At 41.5% G+C, this 22733-nt stretch overlaps 1 protein-coding gene and 1 long non-coding RNA gene across 3 annotated transcripts in view; one reads left to right on the forward strand and one right to left on the reverse strand.

Moving 5' to 3' along the window:
* Window positions 1-22733, reverse strand: part of LOC309514515 — a 170582-nt gene that overhangs the window by 111076 nt on the left and 36773 nt on the right. The window lies entirely within an intron of this gene.
* The window catches only part of COMMD10 (COMM domain containing 10), a 58979-nt gene that overhangs the window by 24993 nt on the left and 11253 nt on the right, over window positions 1-22733 (forward strand). Inside the window, exon 6 of one of the 2 annotated variants that reach the window (XR_014211987.1) lies at window positions 7686-7765. The exons of the other annotated variant lie outside the window; for it this stretch is intronic. The gene's annotated coding sequence lies outside the window, so the exon portion shown is untranslated. The remainder of the gene's footprint in view (window positions 1-7685; window positions 7766-22733) is intronic. 2 annotated transcript variants of the gene reach the window in all.

Here is a 22733-nt window from a genome sequence, read left to right on the forward strand (position 1 = left end):
ACCCTCCCACACGTGGAAAATATTTAGATCTTATCTGGGAACAGGCAGATCCTGGAATAGGCATGTCTTTCCTTCCCTGCCTCCAAAGGTCTTTCATGGTCACTGAGGCATGGGAATAGTTAGTCTTGCTGATCAGTGACGAAGCACGTTGTTCTTGACACCACCAGTAAAGCTTTTGATTAATACCAAAATATAGTTCTGTTAAAGAGCCATGCATATATTATAGTTGCAATCCTGTTTTGCAAGTCTTTCATGCTTTTGATTGCTAAAAGTCTTTTATCCCCACCCCTTATCTGTTTATTTGGAAAGAAATCTGCCAAATTCAGTGGAACACGGGTGGCGCTGTGGTCTAAACCACAGAGCCTAGGGCTTGCCGATCAGAAGGTCAGCGGTTCGAATCCCCATGATGGGGTGAGCTCCCGTTGCTCGGTCCCTGCTCCTGCCAACCTAGCAGTTTGAAAACACGTCAAAGTGCAAGTAGATAATTAGATACCGCTCTGCCAGGAAGGTAAACGGCGTTTCCATGCGCTGCTCTGGTTCGCCAGAAGTGGCTTTGTCATGCTGGGCACATGACCTGGAAGCTGTCTGCGGACAAATGCCGGCTCCCTCGGCCAGTAAAGCGAGATGAGTGCCGCAACCCCAGAGTCGTCCACGACTGGACCTAACAGTCAAGGGTCCCTTTACCTTTCCTCTAGCTGCATGGACATTGAATTGTAGATTAAGACTGAAATCCTGTATTCACTTACCTGGGAATGAGCCCATTTGAACTTTGTGAGACTGGCTTCTGAGTAGACATGCATAGGATGGTGTTATTAATCTTATGCTACTGACGAACATCTGTTCCCTGAATTATTAAAATATCCAAAGTGTAAAATAATTTCTCCCCCTGCCAACTCCAGGTCTGACTCTCTGATTGCTAACTTCAACTGCACATTTTATCAAGATTTCTTCCCAAAGAGCAAGGAGCTGCAAATGCACTTCACGTCAGACTTAAAATGATATATGTCTCCTCTTAAACCTTCTAGCTCATAGTAGCTCCGCCTTAAAGCTTCAGCAGTTTATATTGTACTATGACTCAAAATGATAAAGTGAATTGTAAAATGTCGCTATTAGCAGCTACTGGGGTTTCCAGATTCAGAGCTACACTGGAACTTTCAAAGTTTTTATTATGACCTTTTTAGTTTGTGACAGATATAAATATCATACCTTGAGGAAGTCAATGAAACATCAGGTATAATGCGTGGCATTGAGAATAATTACTCTATATATTAACAGGAATCAGTAACAGGCTGGGGGAGAGCCAGCAAGCTGAAGATGAATCCCAACAAGATGGAGGTGCTATGGGTATTTGGTTCTCAGGTCTGGGAGATTGGCGTCCTTCCTGTTCTTGACAGGCATGGATGCCCCTTTCTCTCCTTTCTGACTGGCAGTATGTGCTGTTTCCTTAAATAACCCGATCCAAAATGTTTGAGTTTTAACACAACATAAGATGGAGTACAATAGGTTGCCCTAATCCAGACATGACTCCATAGCTATTTGCTTCTGTTTTCAAAGGGAGCTGTTCCTAATTTTCTCACATTGTATGTTTGGAAATGCCTCCTCAAAATATCTTCTTTATCTGAAGCCAGATTGGTTGGGTTGAGAAGCAAAGCCACCCTTGTTTATGAAACTCCTTCCACAGAGAAATCCCATCAGGCCAGTGTGATTTTATATTCTTATTTTTCCTTTATTATCTCAGATGGCGTTTGGTAGTTTTGCATTGAGTGATCTGCTACTGCTGAAAACTTGGTTTACAATTCATTTAGTTTTGTGTGTGCTAGCTTGGTCAAATTTGTTGGGGAAAGATGGAACGTCAGAGTTTGATTTGTTGTAGGCTGCCCTGAGAGCTCTGTAGAGCCAAGCTGGAGGGAAAGGAACAAACAAATAAATCTTCTGTATGTTTCAAAGTAAATTAGAATGTTAACAGCCCTAGTGATGATTCTGGTTAGACATTCTCTTTAGTACTTCTGTTCCCCCTAAAGTAATAGCTTGTGGGCTCACGATCATCGGTGGACTTGGGAAACCAGCTATAGTGTCTTCCTTGCCCTCCAACACCCAAGATTGAAGACTCATTTGGCGGTGATAATGTACTTATAGAATATCTGCGATTGGGAAGATTTCATGGCTGCATTAAAGCGCAGCACTTGGGAAGATTTGGAGACATAAAAACTGTCAGGAAAATAAAGTAGAATTATGTTCAATTGTAAGTCCAAACAAGGCCCATATGCTGCTGGAACAGTGAGCCATTGTAAGGTTATATTATTCTTTGAGGAAGTTTTTCACCGCAGAACGTTTCCTTGTCCGCTCTTAGGTCCCTGGAAACTCGTTGTTCAGCACTGTTTGAACCAAATAAAGCCCTTTTGTAAAAAGTTTAAATGATGACATAATGACCACCCAGGTAAGAAATGTGGTAAAGGCCCTTGGTGGGATGGATTCCATCAAAGGTCTTATTAAAATGAAAAAGGAAGTTTGAATTACATTTCCTCATAGCTCTTAATGTATAATCGAATCATGCTATTTTTTTTAAAAAAAACTTGGGGAACAAGAAATTATATTTCTTCCAGAGATTGCTCTGATTTTTCTTAATTGCTACATAAGATTATGGCCAGAAGGAGATTTTTTAAAAAAGCTTTACAACTTTTGTATTATTTGTGGGCAAGAGGAAGCTAACCTAAGTAATATGTGGTACGTGTGGTCTGAGTTAGGCTTTTATTGTGCAACTTTTAATAAATATATATTATAGAATGGATTTTTTTTTAGTAATTAAAAATAGAACTCTTATTGGACGACTGTCTGGCTTCCTAACTAAACTCCAAATCAGAGATTATAATTATAATAATAATGCTTTATTTTTATTTTTGCAGACATATTCATCTTAATACCTTATTATGAGAATAGTGGCAATCTGCACATCTGTTAACACTAAAGCTGCATTGTAAAGTGACCCTCATTATTGAACAGCATCATTTAAGGTCAAAGGTCACAATAAGCCTCCTGCTGTTGTCCCTTGTCATAAATTTCAAATGTACCCATAGTGCACATTTTAGAAGTTCCTTAGTTTAATTAACTGAGACTGCAGAAGCACAGAATTCAAAAATAAAGAGGCCAAGTATACCACTGGCTTTTTCACAGTTGTTATTTTTTATTACAAGCAATAAAATGTATTTGTGTATAGCCTTCCCCCACCCCCGTATTTTGAAGTAAACTTAAATACCAGCACACATACACACTTTTCTTATTTATAGCTACAAATCCTGTTTTTTAACCTTAAGTTTCATTTGATTATTTTTTTAAAAAATCCTTTGTCTCTTATGACAGATAGGAGTGACATATCTACTATAGGATAACTGACATTTGTTTGCATTTTGGCAAACAAATTTATAAATATTGTAAAAAGTGGAACACTTCAAGAAGGTTTTAGGCTAATTGCTAGTCTCCAATTGTCTGATTTCGACAAGGTGAGGGACAGACTCTAGGCTAGAACTCTCAGTCAGCCAGCCTCCTCTTTATTTGGAGTAACAGATTTAAACAAATGGTCTGAGTTCCCTGGGTTTCTGTGAAGCCCTGAGGCTCCAGCAGCAGGTTTGGGATACAGACAATGGCTGTTTTGCAGGGAGTGTGTGTGTTTGCATTCCTGACCCCTGCGCATGTTGGTGGAGCGCACGCTAGTCCGCCCTGGCCACTTCCAGGTTGTGGCGATGCACATGTGTGCGCAGTCACACATCAATTGGACGCATGTAAATTGGTCATTGCCTGTACCTCAGAGGACACCATTTCATGTCAGAAGAGTCTTGGACCCATCCTGTTCACAGCTCAGGATTCCTCCAAACCAAATGCACCCTCTTGCTACTACTTAGGCCTTCAGAGTCAAATCCTTGTGGTGAGTTGTTTCCTCACCCACTTTTTTACACCTGGGTTGCAGCATTACCAGAAACCCAAGCAGCAACAGTTTTTACATCTATTCTTCTGATAATATTTGCTGCTTAAAGGAAAGGAAACTGAGCATTTTCACGTTCCACAGTTGTTGGTTGCCTGTAGTTGCAATTATACATTAATTTTGCACATGTGATTTAGGTATCTGCTGTGCTTTAAACTCTAGGCTGTGTTCAGTATTGCAGCATAACCAGTCTGTATCCAAAGGCCAAGCTGACCAGTTTCCAAGTCGCTCATTAAATCTTTCAGGTGTGTTATGTTACTGAACTTTCAAGATAACAGTGAATGGCTTCCTATCTGCCACCAGGTTCACTCTACAGCCAGAGATATAATTTGAGTCAATAAAGTTTGATAAGATTAATGAATGTAATTGGCATATCAAATATCAGGATACAGTATACGGGAAACTGGATTTGTTTAGAAGCCAACCTCTTTTTTTCTCCAACACAGCAATGTTTTGTTGGGGATGGTGCTGTGGGTACTTGCTGTGTGTGTGTGTGTGTGTTGCATTCAAGAAGGGGTGCCGCTGTAGTCATTTAATTTGTGAGCTGGGAATGGAGAGGGTGTTCTGGGTGGGGTTTCTTAAAGTATTTCCAGCAAAAGGACCTTTCTGGTGGGCTTTGTTTATGTCAGGAAGTATAAAAGCAGAGGTGGATTAGGCAAAGAGATGATGACTACACTGAAGTTTTAACTAGTGGACTTCATGGCTGAATAGGGATTTGAACTTCGGTATCCACAGTTCTAGGTAAGACAGCAGAGATGACGGGCCAAAAAATCCAGTATCAGTTTAGCTCCAGTACAAAATAATACTTCTACCTGGGAATACTTGAATCTAGTATGTATGGTTTTGCAGTTAATATTTAAGAAGGAAATTGCACAATAAAACTTGGTATAACAACAACAACAATCAGCAGCAACCATTGTAGCCTGCCCATCTAACTGGGTTGCCCCAGCCACTCTGGACGGCTTCCAAAACATAAACATAATAAACATAAACATAATAAAACAGTACACATCGAAAGGCCGAAGGTTGGCTTGAATTACAAGGAATTGCAAAACTGAGCAGTTACTGGCTTCTGTGTTACTATTATTGCCATCTTTGATATGGAGATCCTGGCTTATTTTAAACCAGAGTTCCCTGTTACTCCCAAAACAGAGAACTGGTTTAATGTGTTGGCCTAGGAGCCAGATTCAAATCCCAAATCAGCCGTGAAGCTCACTTCATATTAACTTGGCCTTCCCCCCAGGCTCTTGTGCTCTCCCTCCTCTCCCCATCACTTTCCTCCACCACAGGAGACCGGAAGCTTCTGTCTTCGACGAACACTTCAGCACGCTGTCCAAACTTAAACTGTGGTTAATCTTAGCTGTGGCTCTTGAAAACAATTTAGCTTTGTTAATTATGGCTTGTTTCCACTAAAATTAACCACGGTTCGCCCAGCTTTGGATGCCACAGTAAACTGCGTTTAATCAAAAATACACAGCAAAGTTTCCAGACTTCTCCTTGTGGCCACCCTAGTGAATGACAGAGTGTGTGCAAGCCTTGGAAGAGGCTAGGCTCATTTTCATTGACTCTGAAGCAGCCCACTACTTCAAGGTTATTGTGAGGTAGAAAGGAGAGGACCATGTATGCTGCCCTGAACTCCAGATAGGAAAGACAGGATATATAAATGAAATTAATTAATTAAGAGGAGTTATCTTGCCACCTGCAAGATAATTTCAACACAGTCATGTAGATACAGTGGTACCTGGGTTGTCGAACGTTTCGGTTTTCAAAGGCCGAAAACCCGGAAGTAAATGTTTCCATTTTCAAACGAGGTGTGTTTCCCAATTTTCTCAATGGAATTTGCCAACCACCCATTTCGCCTCGGTTGTCAAACATTTAGGAAGTCAAACGGTCTTCCATAACGACAACCAAGGTATCACTGTACTTCATAGCATATATTTCAGTGTTTGGGTTAATAGTGGGAAAACCTTTACTTTTGCATTTTTAAAGAAGATTCTTTTAGAAGTACCACATTTCTCTCTAACCTCCCCTACCCTCCGCACCCCCCTAAATATGTGTATGAATAATCAGCTTTTTGCAATCAGGGACGTACAGTGGTGCCTCACAAGATGAAATTAATTCGTTTCGCGAGTTTTTTCGCCTAGCAAATTTTTCGTCTTGCGAAGCACGAAATCCCATAGGAATGCATTGAAATTCAATTAATGCGTTCCTATGGTCAAAAAAAGTCCAAACAAAGCCAAATTTGGTACAACAAGAGTTTATTAAGTGCTCTTTAAAATCACACATACTGTAAAGAGCATTTCAAAAATTGAAGGAACAATAAATTAAGTTTCTAAACATGACAGAAAAACATTTAAAAATCAACAAAGTGTACAGTACATTTTCTAAGACTCTGGGGGACAACTCGAAGAAGGTTCCTCTTCCACTCTTTGCTTCTTGCTGAAGAACCCCCTCCTCAACTGTTCCCCCAGCCACCCACCACACAGAAATTCAAATCCAGATTTTAAAAAAAAAAAAACAGCGGAGTGGCCCAATGGTCACAGAAAATCATAAAAATGCAGAAAAAACACACACACAAGCTTCCAGATTCTTGCAAACCCCTCCCCAACACCAAGTCCTTGAATTCCAAACACCCCAACCCAAAATCCAACCCCCCCAAAAAAAAGTTTTAAAAGTTTAACTTACCAAATGTCTGCAAAAGAAGTTTTGGGAAAGCTTCAAAAATCACCAAAGTCTTCAAAAACCTCAAAAAAGGCTACCACACCGCGTTCTATGAGTTGTTCCTCGAAGTCAAGTCGCAACTGTATTAACGGTGTTAAGAAAAAGGAAGCAAACTTGCAAGACGGTTTCGTTTTTCGTCTTGCAAAGCAAGCCCATAGGGAAATTCGTCTTGCGAAGCAGCTCAAAAAACGCAAAACCCTTTCGTCTAGCGAGTTTTTTTGTCTTGCGAGGCATTCGTCTTGTGGGGCACCACTGTAGATGCTTGTATGCTGTTCAGAATGAGACACTGTGTCTGGGCAAAATTACTTATCAAACTGAAGATACTTTTTCACTCTAGTAACTTCAGCCAAACTAGGTCATTCAATAAATGTCAGTAAGACAGGAAAGTAAGTTAAATGTCACTTGAAAGAGGCACGTATGCATAAATTTGCGAGGCACTCTAAAAGCTTTTATAGGTAACATGACTAAAGGGTTTTTTTGTATCGGTCTCTAGCGATAAATGAGTGAATGATTACATTAATTTATCAGGAGGTTTTCTTGCTTGCCTACTTGTTTATGTAAAATACCTAACAATGATGATAAGTAGTGGCGAATGAGAGAGCTTCTATCTTCTTGAAGTGGGTTTGAAAAGGCAGCTAGATTAGAAAGGGTTTCATGAGTGGGTTATTGTAATTGATATTGATTTAGGAAAAGTAACCTAATAGAAGTTACTGTTTTGTTGTGACTGTTCAAAGCCTTGCCATCTTCAAGCTATTACCTCTTGAATTCATGCCATGCTTTACACCTGTCACAATAAAAATATTTTCAGCATATATTGAAATAAAATTACAAGGCAGCTGGTTTTAATTTCTCCTTCTAAAGTGGGTATCATGCCTATCTCATACAGTAATCATGCGCAGGTCTTATAAACAGAAGCTTTGTACACTTACTCTTTCTTTCCAAATGCTCAAAACTTAAAAAAATTTAGATACAATGTGTTTCCTCTTAGGAAGCTCATTGCTGCAGGTGACAGGCGTATGTTTCAGTTAGAGCTACTTGCATTATGTTGGAGAAGCTGTTGCCAATCAGGTAAGCAGTTTTCATATTGGAACCCAAGATGGCTGCCACGAATTCACACTTGGTGAATATTTCAGTCCCTATAAGCGTGAGAAAATTAGCTCCAATTACAAAACTAACAAGGAGATCAATCATAATGTGTTATTTTTACTAACACATTATGATTATGATATGTTTGTTATATGTTATGTTAAATAACATAAAGTGTTATTTTTATTGTATGCATAAAATACCGCTATTCATACAAAAAAATGCAGCTAACAAAAACCACACACCCATGTACACAATAAAAACCATGTAAAGATTTCAAATAATAGATCAGCTAATTATTAAAGGAAGATATTTTTTTCAGTGCTTATAATAAGCTTGGTTTTCACCAGATTTTTAAAGGTTGAAACAGAATGTACCTGCTGAATATCTGTGGACAGAGCATTGTGGCCAATTGTACGAAAGGCTTGATTTCTTTTTGCTATCATATGAGCTTCATCAACTTGTGGGAAAGTCAGCAATGTTCCTGCAGATTATATCGTTGAGTAAAACTTCCATGCAGCAGCTGATGTATGGTGAGGTCAGTCTTGCTCATTTGGATGATGGAGAGAGCTCCCTGGAGAGAACTTTTGCTCACTTGAACCCAGCTATGTAGGATGGAGTCCCCTTCTAAAATGAAGATTTTATCTCCTATGCTGGCCTCCGGTGTGAGAAGGTCTGGAAACACTGGTTAGATGCCATGGTGGCTTTCATGTTTTCCCGGTGAACCAGGGTCTTCTTGTGATTCCTACTGTATCTTCTTGAGGGTTATGGCTAGAAGAGGCATTAGGGGGAAAGGCAAACAGAAGTCAGTCCCTTGGATCAGTTTGTGTGGAGGGCATCCATGGCTTCTACTTGTGGGTGGTCCCTGGAAAAGAACCTTGGTGTTTGGTTGCTGAGGTGAAAAGTGTACAGCTCTAGATCAGCCTGAATTCCCTTTGGATTTGTCAGAATAGTTGGTCAGATAAATGCCGTTTTCCTGCTTGTAGAGTCCCTCTGCTCAACCAGTCGGCTTGCTCATTAGCTTTTCCACTGACACTCTCCACATTGACCTCTGCCCATGTCAGGAGCAATGCCTCTTGTTTACAGCAGGTCCAAGATGTTGGCGTGAAGATACACCTTTCAGGTGAGTCCAGTGGATCTTTCCATTTGTTGCAATTCTGGAAAAGGTTGTTCATAGAAACTTGCTGCTAGAAAGAAAGGGGTGGGGGGGTTATTTTGTTTTAGCAGTACTTTGTTGGTTGTGAGGTCCTTTTGAAGTCCTGGCTTCAAAACTTCAAAGTGCATCATCACCTGATGTGATGGCTCCCTTCCCCAGACTGTGCTCACCATAGTACTTTAGGTGCGTATGTGTGTGTATTTGTCATTGCGGTTTATGTTCTAACAGCAAAATGAAATTATTTTGGTCCAGGACCGAATGTGCCTCTGTATTAAGGAGCATTTGTAAAATTGACCTCTCTATTTTAGTAGGTATGTGATCTTACGCTGCCACTCTTTTTAGGGAGGTTATTTTTTTGGTAAAACTTCCTAATGGACCACATCCACAGCGGGTGATGGTACTTTAACCACTTAATGCTTTTTCTGTCCAGTGATATTTCAACAGAAGTGCTTTCTCTTTAAAACTTTTAAAGACAATGCTTTTAGAAATACTGCGTTGCAATCAACTGATAAGAATGATCAAATAGTATCATGACAGTTGCACATTTTTATATCTGAACATTTGCAATGTTTGCATATGTTGCACTCCTTTGTATGCTGAATACAAAGGGCATTGGGTCCTTTTGATGTTGCTTTAAAGAAGCTTTTTAGACATCTGATTTACTGAACAGTATTGCCCACTGCTTTTTGTAATGGTTGAGTTGGTTTATGGGATTTTAACTGTATTTTTTTTTAATTAACTGTTTATGATTATGCGTTTTACTTGCAAACTGTTCTATGGCTTTAATGAAGAGCATAACATTAAAAAAAATGATTTTCTTTTAATGTGCTACCTCACACTATATGAGTTTCATGCAGCAAAATGCATAAACATACATACAGCTGAAGGAATGGAGAGAACCCCACCGGAGTTGATACATGCTTAAAATTGGAGCATCACAAGGGTTGCTTTTGGCTAGCATCCAAAGAGCTACTTTAAGCTTATTCAAGAGTTTGTACCCACCCAGTGGGATTTTAGATTTCAACAGCAGATTTCATCTCCCCATCCCTCCATGCCATATCCTAGATTTCTTTTGCTGCTCCCCTTGGTTTTGAGAACTTTTTACTATACGGGATGCAAGGCAGCTGTTCATAAAACACAAGTACAGCTTTGGGTACGCGAAATTTGCTTTGGGGTCTTGGCTTCTATGCAGAATAAGAGAAGGCTTTTATTTTGTCCAGAGTTTATGCCATTTAATATGCCTATTAAATGAGGAGTTACTCCTGACTTTTTAATTTAAGCAAGCAAGGGTTCAGCAAAATATTTCCAAACCAAAAATGGCATAATTTGAATTTATATTTTGATTGCATATGTTATAGCTTACGATGCCAGTGATATTTTTAAACTTCAAAGCCAAATAACTTTGTGGTAGCTACGCATACAAGCTCAAAGGAGTTTAGGTTTGGGCAGATTACTAGTCTAAACAGTTTGTCGCGTAAAACCAATTCATATTGATAAATGACAAGCATGATATACTAACTGTACAAATTGTAACTAACATCTTGTAGTACGCGCTTCAGAGTGAAATACTACCTTTTGGGATTATGAAGATAAAAGTTTTCTTCAGCTGCGACTCTATACACACTTACCTGGGAACAAGTCCTACTGAACTTAATGGGACTGACTTATGAGTAGGCATGTACAATATTGTGCTGTCACTGAAGCTTTTATGCTTGCGTTGTGAGTTAACTGTTTAAGATAAGACCTTTACAGAACAGGACATCATCCGTTCCTGACAATCTTCTGGGTAGCTGTGTCAACATTAAGCTCTCTGATCCAATAGTGAATCCCTTCTAATAGTTTTTTTATTCTATGACATATCATGGGAACACATTCCATGTATTTTAGGTGTGTTAAATGCTTTTCAAGTTGTTCCCCTATCAGTGTCTAGTTTTCAAATGGTTTTTGTAGGCAATGAAAGCTTTATTAATTTAGTGACAGCAGGTTTCCGGCAAGATCCGTTGCCTACTTTCCTAGTGATCTCATTATCTTCCAGTCCAATTAATGCAGATCTTACTGTTGCAAGTATCCTTTCCTAGCTTGACCTGCCTCAGAATAGAAATTATTCATTTCAGCATTAACCACAGGTGATTGGAAGCACAACAAGGCTGCTCAAAAAGAAGGGAATGGCCTATATATGCTTTGGGGGCTTTTGCAGGATGCAGAAGTATATGTGCTTATAAATTGAAAGGGTTTTCCTTTTTCTTTTTAAAGACCAAAATGGTTCTAGGACTTACAGAATTCATTGGCATTTGAAACTTGAGAGAGTAAAGGGACTTGAAAAGAGCATAAATTAGCCTCCTGTAGACAGACCATCAATTGAGTGTATGAGGGAGAGCAGTGGAGATATTGAATGTTACAGTGTAAGCCGAGGGGGAGGAAAAAAAGGAAAGAAAATGGGGGGCAGGTGATGAGAGGCAGTAGGCCGCCTTAGAGCCCTAACAGCTTATATTGAATCCTGGAGGGAGTATGGGGGGTTGTTCCCCCACCACAGCCCCTGCACTTATACAAGAATGTTTCAGCAGGAAATGAAGGGGAAAGGAACATGTTTCCTTTTCCAGTCTCCAGGACCCCCACCCACCACTATGCCACTATTAAATGTTCTGCAATGAAATCCTTCTGCTAATACAGTGGTACCTCAGGTTAAGTACTTAATTCATTACGGAGGTCCGTTCTTAACCTAAAACTGTTCTTAACCTGAAGCACCACTTTAGCTAATGGGGCTTCCTGCTGCTGCCGCAGCACAATTTCTGTTCTCATCCTGAAGCAAAGTTCTTAACCCGAGGTACTATTTCTGGGTTAGCGGAGTCTGTAACCTGAAGCGTATGTAACCTGAAGCGTATGTAACCAGAGGTACCACTGTATATGGCACAGGGCTTGGGGTGGGACTAGGATGTGTCCTTTCCTCTTCCTATCCCCTCAAACGTCTCCCTCTCCCGAGAGGCCTGCACAGGGTCCCTGTTCCAGGCTAGCTGAAGCCCTGACCAGGAACCCTCCTCCGTTTAGAACGTCTCCCTCTCCCGAGAGGCCTGCACAGGGTCCCTGTTCCAGGCTAGCTGAAGCCCTGACCAGGAACCCTCCTCCGTTTAGAGACCGGAGATAACTGCAATGCTTTGCTAAAGGTTCCACTGGAGAATGCTATATATAATCAGCTAAGCTTCCAAAACAAAACAAACCTTAGTGACCCTGAATATTATTCAGAAATGTTTGGCAAAAACAGCCACAAGTAAGTGTTTGACACTGTCTAGCAGTCTTGGAAAATGGGAGCAGCAGACTATGATGTTGTTGTTATCTGTGAACACAGTCTGTCCCTTTCTCAGCTCTGCTCCACAAGCTCAGGCAAGTGTCTTATTCTTTTGTAAATGGAGCACTCCTAGCTCAGGCCTGATCATTTCTGTATGCACATAGTAATGTTTTGCTGATACTGAATCTAAAGAAAAAGATTTCTACTTATACTTCGAACTCCTCCAAGCACTAAACTCTGCGAGGAAAAGGAAGCAATTATAATATTTGGGTTATATGGAGTTATACGGGCTATATTTGGGTAATGTGGAGTTTCTTTAAGCAGACATTATTCCTGCAAATCTTACTAAAGTTGTCCTCTGTGCGGATGTTTCTTAATTTACAGGAAGCACCACTGCAGGAAGTTCAAGGATGTAGCATCCTGTTGATCAAGAGGGTGTTACTATTTTTTGTACTTTCTTCTTGGTTAGTTGGCTCATAATTGACAAATTGCTAAAAACAGGAAAAGCATAACTTTTAGACAATATAATCACTTGAGCTGAGATTTTAAATCCCCTTTTGCCAGGAACTCTTTGCTATACTGCATTGTGCTTCTTCTCTTCCTTTAAATTTAATCTCAAAGCCTACTTAGACCTTGCCAAATAGACACAAGGGAGATCTACAACACCCTTGTGGTTGCTGTATACATCTGCACAGTAGAGTCATGTGGGATAGCCCCATGAGGAATTTGACTTCCACATGGTGGGCCTGGGCGATGTACCGATGTATGAGGCAATGTATGAGGGCCAGAGTGTTCTGGTGGCTTCACCCAGCGGTATACTGTGAGTGAAACCACCACTGCTCCTGAGTTCCTCCGCCTCCAGCGCCCGGTGGCAGGAACAAGCTGCCTTGGCCAGGCTTGAGATGGGTATATGAAGGAGCATGGAGAACTGGGTATGCAGTGAAAGAGGTTTGAAATCGGGGTGGGGGAAACGCACCACAGCCCAGAGGAGAAATCGGCTCCTTGGGAAATCAGCTGCCCTGAGGGGAAGATACTGTGGCGCTGGGAAGGTGGCAAACGAATGATGCAAAGCAAGGAGACGGCGATTGTCCTTCCTCTCTCCTAGCTTGCTGGGTGGGTGTGTTGCATCCCCTCTGTTTAGCAACACAATGCATAGCCATATTGTGATGTTTGGCTGGTGATACACTGCAGTGTTGAAAAGCTGACATTTCCCAGCTCTACCACATGGTGTATGTAAGAGAGACAGACAGACATGAAACAATGCAAATACCCTGCAGAAGTTTAGATTGCCCATCACAGTTTGTGAGACAGCAACAATCCCATTTACTTGAAACTCCACCATGTCAAATATTTCAGTTGTGTTCGGAGAATGGTGTTAGAATTACTTAAATTATATTATTAATGGTCATTTAATGAATGCACCATTATCATGTCCCATTATGACTTTGCTTCATATTTCTGGTCCCTTTTTACATAACCATCTTTGAAGAACTTGTGACAGTCTCTTTCCCCTTGGGCTAGAAATAGTTCATAAACGCTGCTGTTTTGCTGTGGTTATAAATGTTTCTGGGTAGTAACTTAAAGTATATCCTTGTTGGTGCTGAATGCTTGCCTGCTGTTCTGATTTATAAGCCAAGCTCTTTGTGGTGTCATGATTTCAAAACACTTCACAGAATTAAATAGTCCCTTTGGACTAAAAGTTACAGACGACCATAACACCCAGTGAAAGAGTGGAGAGGAAATGTTACAACCCCTTTCTTTAACCTTGAAGGGAAGATGCCATTGCTCATAGGTAGACAATCTGCATTTGCATGCAAAGCACTTAATATTCAAACCTGCATCTCTTTTTAAAGGATCTCTGAAAGCAGAACTGGTAAAAAAGACCACAAAGTGCTGCTGCCATTTAAAGACCGTTAATGGACGATGTATATTGGTCCTTTGGTATAAGGCAGCTAAAGGCAACCTGATATAGGTAAGGCCACTGTGGTTGAAGAGGTCAGAGTGTGGGACTAGGACAGGGGTCTGCAACCCGCGGCTCTGGAGCCGCATGTGGCTCTTTTACACCTTTGCCACGGCTCCGGGGCGGATACTAGCGAGGGGAGGAGGCGCATTGTGCGCCCCGACACTCCCCGCTGTGGCGGGCGCTGTTCTGGCTGTGACATCGCATGGGGGCGGTGCGTGCGTTAGTCACACACCGTCCCGACGTCACCTTCCCGCCTGCCCACCCGCTACATTGTAAGGGGCATGTACGCTGGTCACTGCATTGAAAGGGGGCATGTACTCTGGTCACTGTTTTGAAGGGGAGTGAAGAACACACACACACAAAAAGGTAACTTGTTAATTTAACGTTTATTTCTATGAGGAGGCGTAATTCTGAGGGGTCAAACAAAGAAATAATAAAAAAGTGACAAAAAAGTTATTTTTTATTGATGGGTTTTGCGGCTCCCAGTTTTTTTCCCCTTGTCCAAGTGGCTCTTTTTGTCTTAAAGGTTGCAGACCCCTGGACTAGGACCTTGGAGACCAGTGTTCAAATCCCAATATCAGTCTTGAAGCTCTTTGGGTGACCGTAGGCCGGTCATTCTCTCTCAGACTAATCTACCTCACAGTGTTGTTGTGCCAATAAAAGGGGAAAGAGAACTGTGTACACCACCCTAAGCTCTTTAGAGAAAAGGTGGGGTTTAGTTGAAATAAACAAACAGGGAGTGTCTTGCAAAAGTACTGTATAAAGGTAAAGGGACCCCTGACCATTAGGTCCAGTCGCGGATGACTCTGGGGTTGCGGCGCTCATCTTGCTTTACTGGCTGTAGGAGCCGGTGTACAGCTTCCGGGTCATGTGGCCAGCTTCTGGCAAAACAGAGCAGCACACGGAAACACCGTTTACCTTCCCGCCTGAGCGGTACCTATTTATCTACTTGCACTTTGACATGCTTTCGAACTGCTAGGTTGACAGGAGCAGGGACCGAGCAGCGGGAGCTCACCCTGTTGCGGGGATTCGAACTGCTGACCTTCTGATCGGCAAGTCCTAGGCTCTGTGGTTTAACCCACAGCGCCACCCGCGTCCCAATGCAAAAGTACTGTAGTTGTTACAAAATATGACATCCAACCTAGGGATCAGGTGGCAAAACCAATAGTTGCTTTTTTTCTCCAAATAATGGAAGCAAACCAAGTTTTCACTGAGGCATTCAGCAGAACCTCTGTGGCATCTATAATATACCTTTGTTTGAAAGCATTTTTACACCACTCTTTGCCAGAAAGGCTCCCAGGGTGACTTCCAGATGATCAGTCAAGACAGTCCTTTTTGCCCACAGGCTTGTAATCAAAAGATAAAAGGAATGGGGAGGAAAGAGGAAAACAAGCACCCTCAGGCACCATTTTTTAAACTTGCGAAGTAGTTTTTATAATGACCAGCTGCTCCCAAAACAGCTGAGTGGCACTGCTTCTCATCTCAATTGCTGCTGCAGCCTGATGGGATGGATACTGCCAAGTAGCACTTGAGGAAGGAGCCTGATGGAGCTGCTGCTTCAGCAGAGCTACTGGAGCAACCTCAAAATTTGTTAACCAGAAATGCTAGACCAAATCCAGTGAAAAAGCTATTCTGATCTGGCAAATTTCCAGTTCGTAAAAGCATCTCTAACAGCTTTCGAAATTTGAGCCCGATATATATCTAAAATGTTCTTTTCTCCATTATGGACACAGTCAATATAATAAATGAAGTATAAAAGTGTAACACAAAACATAAAAACAGATGGGTACTGTGTATGGGTAAGTAGGAAAACCTGATCTTTTCACTCTGTTCAACAGAACTTCCGTTCCTCTGCGTTCAGTTCCAAACGACGAGACTTCTTACAAAATAACACATATCCTGTGATTCTTCTTCGTTGCAGTCACTTTTAGGAACAGTTTTGCCATTATGCGAAGGATGAGGAAATTGTCCTTTTTCCCAGAAGCAAAGTAGCAAAAGACATATCAGACAATTAGTAATATCAGACTTCAAAACCCATCCCATCCCCTTTTGAACATATCATTCATATGTTTGTCCCAAATTCTGCAACAAGATCCTAACTCCTTCTGTGAACAGAATATAGTCACAGAACGGGGTTTTCCATCCTTCCCCTTTTCACTTCACTGTACCCTCCTAAAAATCTGTCCTGGGGTTTAGGGGATGCTTGGGAGAATGGTGTGTAGTATATGGAGCAGGGGGCTATAGCAGGTGGTGGCAGAGGAAATGCCATTTCCAGCCTTTGATTTCTCTGTTTAGCAGACCTTCAGGCTTAGGTAAAAATAGGCATTTGAAAGCGTTGGTAGAGATAGCATGATTGCACCTTGATAGCGAAACAGTATTTTGTTAAAAGAAGGGTCTCGCTTAGCGGCAGATTAAATGTTAAGTTGGCATCTGTGGTTTCACTGGAAAGCCCCTTAGGGAAGGGTGGTTAACTGGAGACCAGCTGGGCCAAATTTGGCCCAGGCATCACCACTTGCTCACCCACAGGCCAGACATATGTTTCCCCCTTACTTGGCAGAGTTCCTGTATTACCTCCAGACAAGTCCATTGATTACAGTAAAAGGTAAAGGTAAAGGTACCCCTGCCCGTACGGGCCAGTCTTGACAGACTCTAGGGTTGTGCGCTCATCTCACTCTAGAGGCCGGGAGCCAGCGCTGTCCGAAGACACTTCCGGGTCACGTGGCCAGCGTGACGACGCTCTGGCGAACCGGCACCAGAGCAGCACATGGAAACGCCGTTTACCTTCCCGCTATAAAGCGGTACCTATTTATCTACTTTCACTTAAGGGTGCTTTCGAACTGCTAGGTGGGCAGGAGCTGGGGCCAAACGACGGGAGCTCACCCCGACGCGGGGATTCGAACCGCCAACCATGCGATTGGCAAGTCCTAGGCGTTGAGGTTTTGCCCACAGCGCCACCCGCGTCCCACATTGATTACAGTAATATATGGCAAAACATAAACTTATTGACTATTTAAAAAATCATTTTGTATGTAAGTTATTGTAAACGATTGTATGCTTGTATGAGTGCTAGTTGAGTTTGAGTTCAGACTGTTGCAGCAAAAGTTATGCGGTGCTTTTTTTAAAAAAGTTGCTATTCCAGGTTATTAATTCTCGCTCTTTTCATCTACTATATTTTATAAACCTTTCAGCAGAAACCGCAATATCAAAGCAGTAGGTAATTATTGTTTGGCTGGTCTGAGATCTATTCAGGAGTTCACGCAGCTTTAAATTGTAGTCGTATGTTCATAATTATGAAGTCCTGTGTGGAAAATAAAATAATCTACTGCAGGGGTCCTTCCTGCGAGTTATTAGTGAAGGCATGCACTCACTGTGAAACTGAATTTCTAGTTATAGATCTTTTTGTCATGAACTTTTGTATCCAAACTGAATAATTAGTTAGTTCATCTTCTCATATACATTCATTTCCTTTTGTTTGGGGTCATGAATGGAATGTTCTTAGATTGCTATTAAAACCTGGCTTTCTACAATTTGCTCTTGTTTCTTGTTTGTGCCCGAATTTTTATTTTGTTTTTAATGTCATTGACATATATGTACCAGTGTATGTTCAGGGCACAGAGTGCAACCAAAGGACGTTTAGTTGGTTAGACTATTTTTAGCATGTTGCTCATTTCTGCTGATATGTTAAAATATAATGTGCATTTGGCCACTTCTCTCCATGTGGTTGTCGGGATATGACCCCATGCAAATGGCTTCACCACAGGTAATCTACTTAAAAGCACTCTCACTTACGTTATGGCATTTTCCTCCAACACTCCCGGCCCACAGCTAGCCATTACCAGATGGTTTCAAAACCTGTTCGGTTCTCTCTAAAAATCTCGAACTAATGCACTTGGTGTCGTGAAAATTCTACTCATTATTGATCCAGAGTGGATTCCAATGTATCGTTAGCAGAGTAGCAACTTGAACACGTTGCAGGATTCCCCCCCCCCAAATAGACCAGAGGCCATTGTATTTCATCCAGCAGAGCTTTACTGCTACTGAAGGCAAATGAGCATAAAGGTCACAAATCCAATACATTCAGGATTGGCCCTGACCATAAGATATCCAGTTGCAGCAGACATAACCTTACAATAATTTATAATAAGTTTAAACACTAAGCATACTATGTACAGAACACCACAAAAAGAGATAGAAAGAGAATGGCTCCTTCTGGCCTTATTATTATAGTCAGCATGACCTTGACTGAACAAGATAACCGTACCAGTTCAAACCAGCTGTACTCAGCTTATCTGAAGGAATAACCCAAACATCATGGACCTTCTGCTTGTTTCTTTCACACAGATAAGCTTCCAGAACCCTCTTGAACTAAGTAGAATAGGAAAGATCTCTGCACATCAGATCAATACGTTCTGTACTAAGAAATGCAAACTGGCACTTGGACTATTTTAATGACACAGAGTTCTTTTTGGTTACATGAAAGTCTTGGGGATTCTGACAGTATCCCTCAACACTATACAATGCTTGCAGGATTCAGTGGTTACAACCCTGGAACCTGCAATGGAGTACAGATCGGAGATGATGTATCATTTGGCAAAATGAGTGACCAAATTAAAGCTAGGGGATTTTTTTGTCATTCCAGAAAGGAAAATGTGGAATGTCCATTCTCTTTCCCCTGTACAGTGGTGCCTCGCAAGACGAAAATAATTCGTTCCGCGAGTCTTTTCGTCTTGCGATGTTTTTCGTCTTGCGAAGCACGATCCGTCGCAACTGCGCCTCTTCAAGCGGCTTTAAGAAAAAAGCACAAGACGTTTTCGTCTTGCGAAGCAAGCCCATAGGGGAATTCGTCTAGCGAAGCGACGCAAAACCGAAAAACCCTTTCGTCTAGCGAGTTTTTCGTCTTGCGAGGCATTCGTTTTGCGGGGCACCGCTGTACTTCCTTGCTTAGACTTGGTCTACACATCTACCAGAGTGAGGTGCATCAGTACTTTGAACGGTCTGTAAATGATTCCATACTGAAAAAAGTCTGTAGTGTTTTCTGGATGTTTTATTTAAGAGCATGGAATTAGCAGTAAATTAGTCTCTTACGAATTTCATGGATTTGATTTTTTGTTGTTGCTGTTTTGCATAAATACTTTAGCTTAATAATTTTTTTAAAAAAAACCCCACAAATTTATATTCAGTAGCTTGAGTGTTTATTTTCACCTTTTTTTCTCAGTGCCAGGAATATGTTTTCATCCATATTTGAAGTGTTATGGTCATATGTTGAAATTATATCAGTTTGTTTGATTGTGACATGTAAGTAAAGGTATAATCATAGTTAATTTAAAATGATCTTGGGTTGTGCAAAGTGGTTAGCGTTAGAAGGCGATTCAGGCTGGCATGTAAAGGAGATTCAGATTGGCAGCCACCTTGCTTTTCCGGTGTACGACCTCTTCTTATTAAGAGCAGCAATAAAGGGCCCATACTAATAGCCTGATTATTATTAATATATGCTGTCTGCTACTGACCCACTTTGTTTAGAATGTGCATTGGATATGAAGCGCCAAACACTGAAGAGTTGTAGATTTAAAAAATTCAGTTTGAAAGATGCCCTACCATTGTACATTTTAATAAGAGTTAACAGAAAAAGGTCTCTGCACGTTGCCAGGAGCAATATAGTAAAAGTCCTAAGTGCTAGTCTTCTTATTGTCATGTAGAGGAATTGTTAATCTGGTCACTGAAAATTAATTTTCCTAGGGTGGACAGGAAAGCAGATGGGCTTGTTTAAAGCCTGCATACTGAATGAGTCAATTTTTGGAAGGGAGAAAAATGTAAATGATACTGTAGGACTTTTAAAAAAGGATTTTTGAATTTGTTTTCTGATGTGAGACACTGTGCAACAGCATAGCGTTAGTGGTATGTGTGTCACTCCCCCTGCCTCTTTACAACTATATTGTTTTACTGATGTGGTGAGATGGCTGGAGTACAGTCAGTATTTCTTGTGTTTATGCATTATTTTTTTTAATGTAGCCTGTGGCTGTTGTTCAGTACTCTTACAACAGAAAGTTGAGCTAGTTGATTCTTCACTGAAATGCAACCACTCCTTTAATTATGAAACGCCATGTCTTCTGTAACATTTCTCCTTCAGCTTTTTCAGCAGCAAAAACTGCTGATCTTTTGCTTTTAGTTTTATAGCCAAGAGAGAAACTGCAACAACACGCAACCCAAACTGTCCTATGGTCTGCCCAGCAACAGTTGCTATTAATACACTCCATAGCATTAAACTGTTATTTACAGATGCTGTTAGAAATGAACCCAACCATATAGTTAACAACATTCACTTGCTTACCTTCTCTTTTTCACGGATTCCCCCCCAGGGTCTTATTATGAGCCTTTTAAGAAAGATAAAAGCAACTCCGGGCTAAATATTGGCATGAGGAGCTTGTATTAAATGTTTCTTTGAAATGGTAACAAACAAACAACATATCTCAACCATTTCAAGGTGGGGACAAAGTTAATGGGAAGGTATCTTAAAAAGCAGAGACATCACCTTGCCAACAAAGGTCCGTATAGTTAAAGCTATGGTTTTCCCAGTAGTGGTGTATGGAAGTGAGAGCTGGACCATAAAGAAGGCTGATAGCCAAAGAATTGATGCTTTTGAATTATGGTGCTGGAGGAGACTCTTGAGAGTCCCATGGACTGCAAGAAGATCAAACCTATCCATTCTTAAGGAAATCAGCCCTGAGTGCTCACTGGAAGGACAGATCCTGAAGCTGAGGCTCCAATACTTTGGCCACCTAATGAGAAGAGAAGACTCCCTGGAAAAGACCCTGATGCTGGGAAAGATGGAGGGCACAAAGAGAAGGGGACGACAGAGGAAGAGATGGCTAGACAGTGTTCTCGAAGCTACCAGCATGAGTTTGACCAAACTGCGGGAGGCAGTGGAAGACAGGAGTGCCTGGTGTGCTCTGGTCCATGGGGTCACGAAGAGTCCGACACGACTAAACGACTAAACAACAACAACCAAGCTTGAAAGTGTTCACTATATGCCTTTAAAATGTTTTTTCCTTCTCTCTCTCTCTTTGTAAGAACAGTTAAAACATTGGAGGGCCTGGTTTGGCAAGCCTGGCTATATCACACTCCGGGTCTGTCTGAAGATGTCATGGCACGGCATGGCTGTTTCCAAGTCAGACAATTTCTCGTTTCCCTTCATTTTTATACCCCTTTGACCTTTATGAAAGAATTTTGTTGCATCTGCTAGCTATGTCTGTGTTTATAGACTGTGATCCTTTGGCTGTACTGACTTAAATGGTACTTCCCAAATATGCTGTATAGACAACTGTCTTTTTAGCTTTGCCATTCTTCAGTGTTTTTACTCTACAGAACAAACATTAGAACAAAGGGCACCATTCTACTCATAGTTCTTCTGATTCTATCCGGGAGCATACCCTTAGCAAAGTCATTCTATTTTGCTGTCATGGCAAGCGTTTGGTAAGGTAAAGGTAAAGGTACCCCTGCCCGTACGGGCCAGTCTTGACAGACTCTGGGGTTTGTGCGCCCATCTCACTCAAGAGGCTGGGGGCCAGCGCTGTCCGGAGACACTTCCGGGTCACGTGGCCAGCGTGACATCGCTGCTCTGGCGAGCCAGAGCCGCACACGGAAACGCCGTTTACCTTCCCGCTAGTAAGCGGTCCCTATTTATCTACTTGCACCCGGGGGTGCTTTCGAACGGCTAGGTTGGCAGGCGCTGGGACCGAACAACGGGAGCGCACCCCGCCGCGGGGATTCGAACCGCCGACCTTTCGATCGGCAAGCCCTAGGCGCTGATGCTTTTACCCACAGCGCCACCCGCGTTTGGTACAGGACTATTAATATTTAAGCATCAACAATCAGTCATAAATGAGAAATAGTCACCATCTGATGGACACCAGGTTTTCCATAGTGTCAGTTTCAGAGACTGTATTTAGGTAATCAATATATCCTGAAAAGTATAAAGGTGGCTCGGATTAACATCCTTTAAAATCCTTGAAAGCGAGGCCATTGCAAAACACACAAAAATGACTGGAATGTTAAATGGCCAATGTGTTAACTGGTTAACGTGTTTGTTGTAGAGAAGATGTACCACAGAGCAAGACCACAAATTAATTTATTTTATAAAAAAAAATCATAATTCTAAGATGAAAAATTGAACCCTGAATTGAGCTAGTCTGCTCCACAGGCCATAACGGGGAAAAACCTTATTTGTTCTGAAGTAGAATCCCATTGCTTGTTGGGGAGCAATGCTTTGTGGTAGCCCAGTCAACATTTTGTTGACCACTGTGAGAAGAATGTTAGACTTGAGTTAGATCCTACAGCAATTGTCTTATAATGTGTCTACAGTAGTACCTTGGGTTATATACGCTTCAGGTTACATACGCTTCAGGTTACAGACTCTGCTAACCGAGAAATAGTACCTCGGGTTAAGAACTTTGCTTCAGGATGAGAACAGAAATTGTACTCCTGTGGCGCGGCGGCAGCGGGAGGCCCCATTAGCTAAAATGGTGCTTCAGGTTAAGAACAGTTTCAGGTT

This window comes from Podarcis vaucheri (assembly GCF_965113315.1).
Source record: "Podarcis vaucheri genome assembly, chromosome: 11".
NCBI classification, from domain to species: domain Eukaryota; kingdom Metazoa; phylum Chordata; class Lepidosauria; order Squamata; family Lacertidae; genus Podarcis; species Podarcis vaucheri.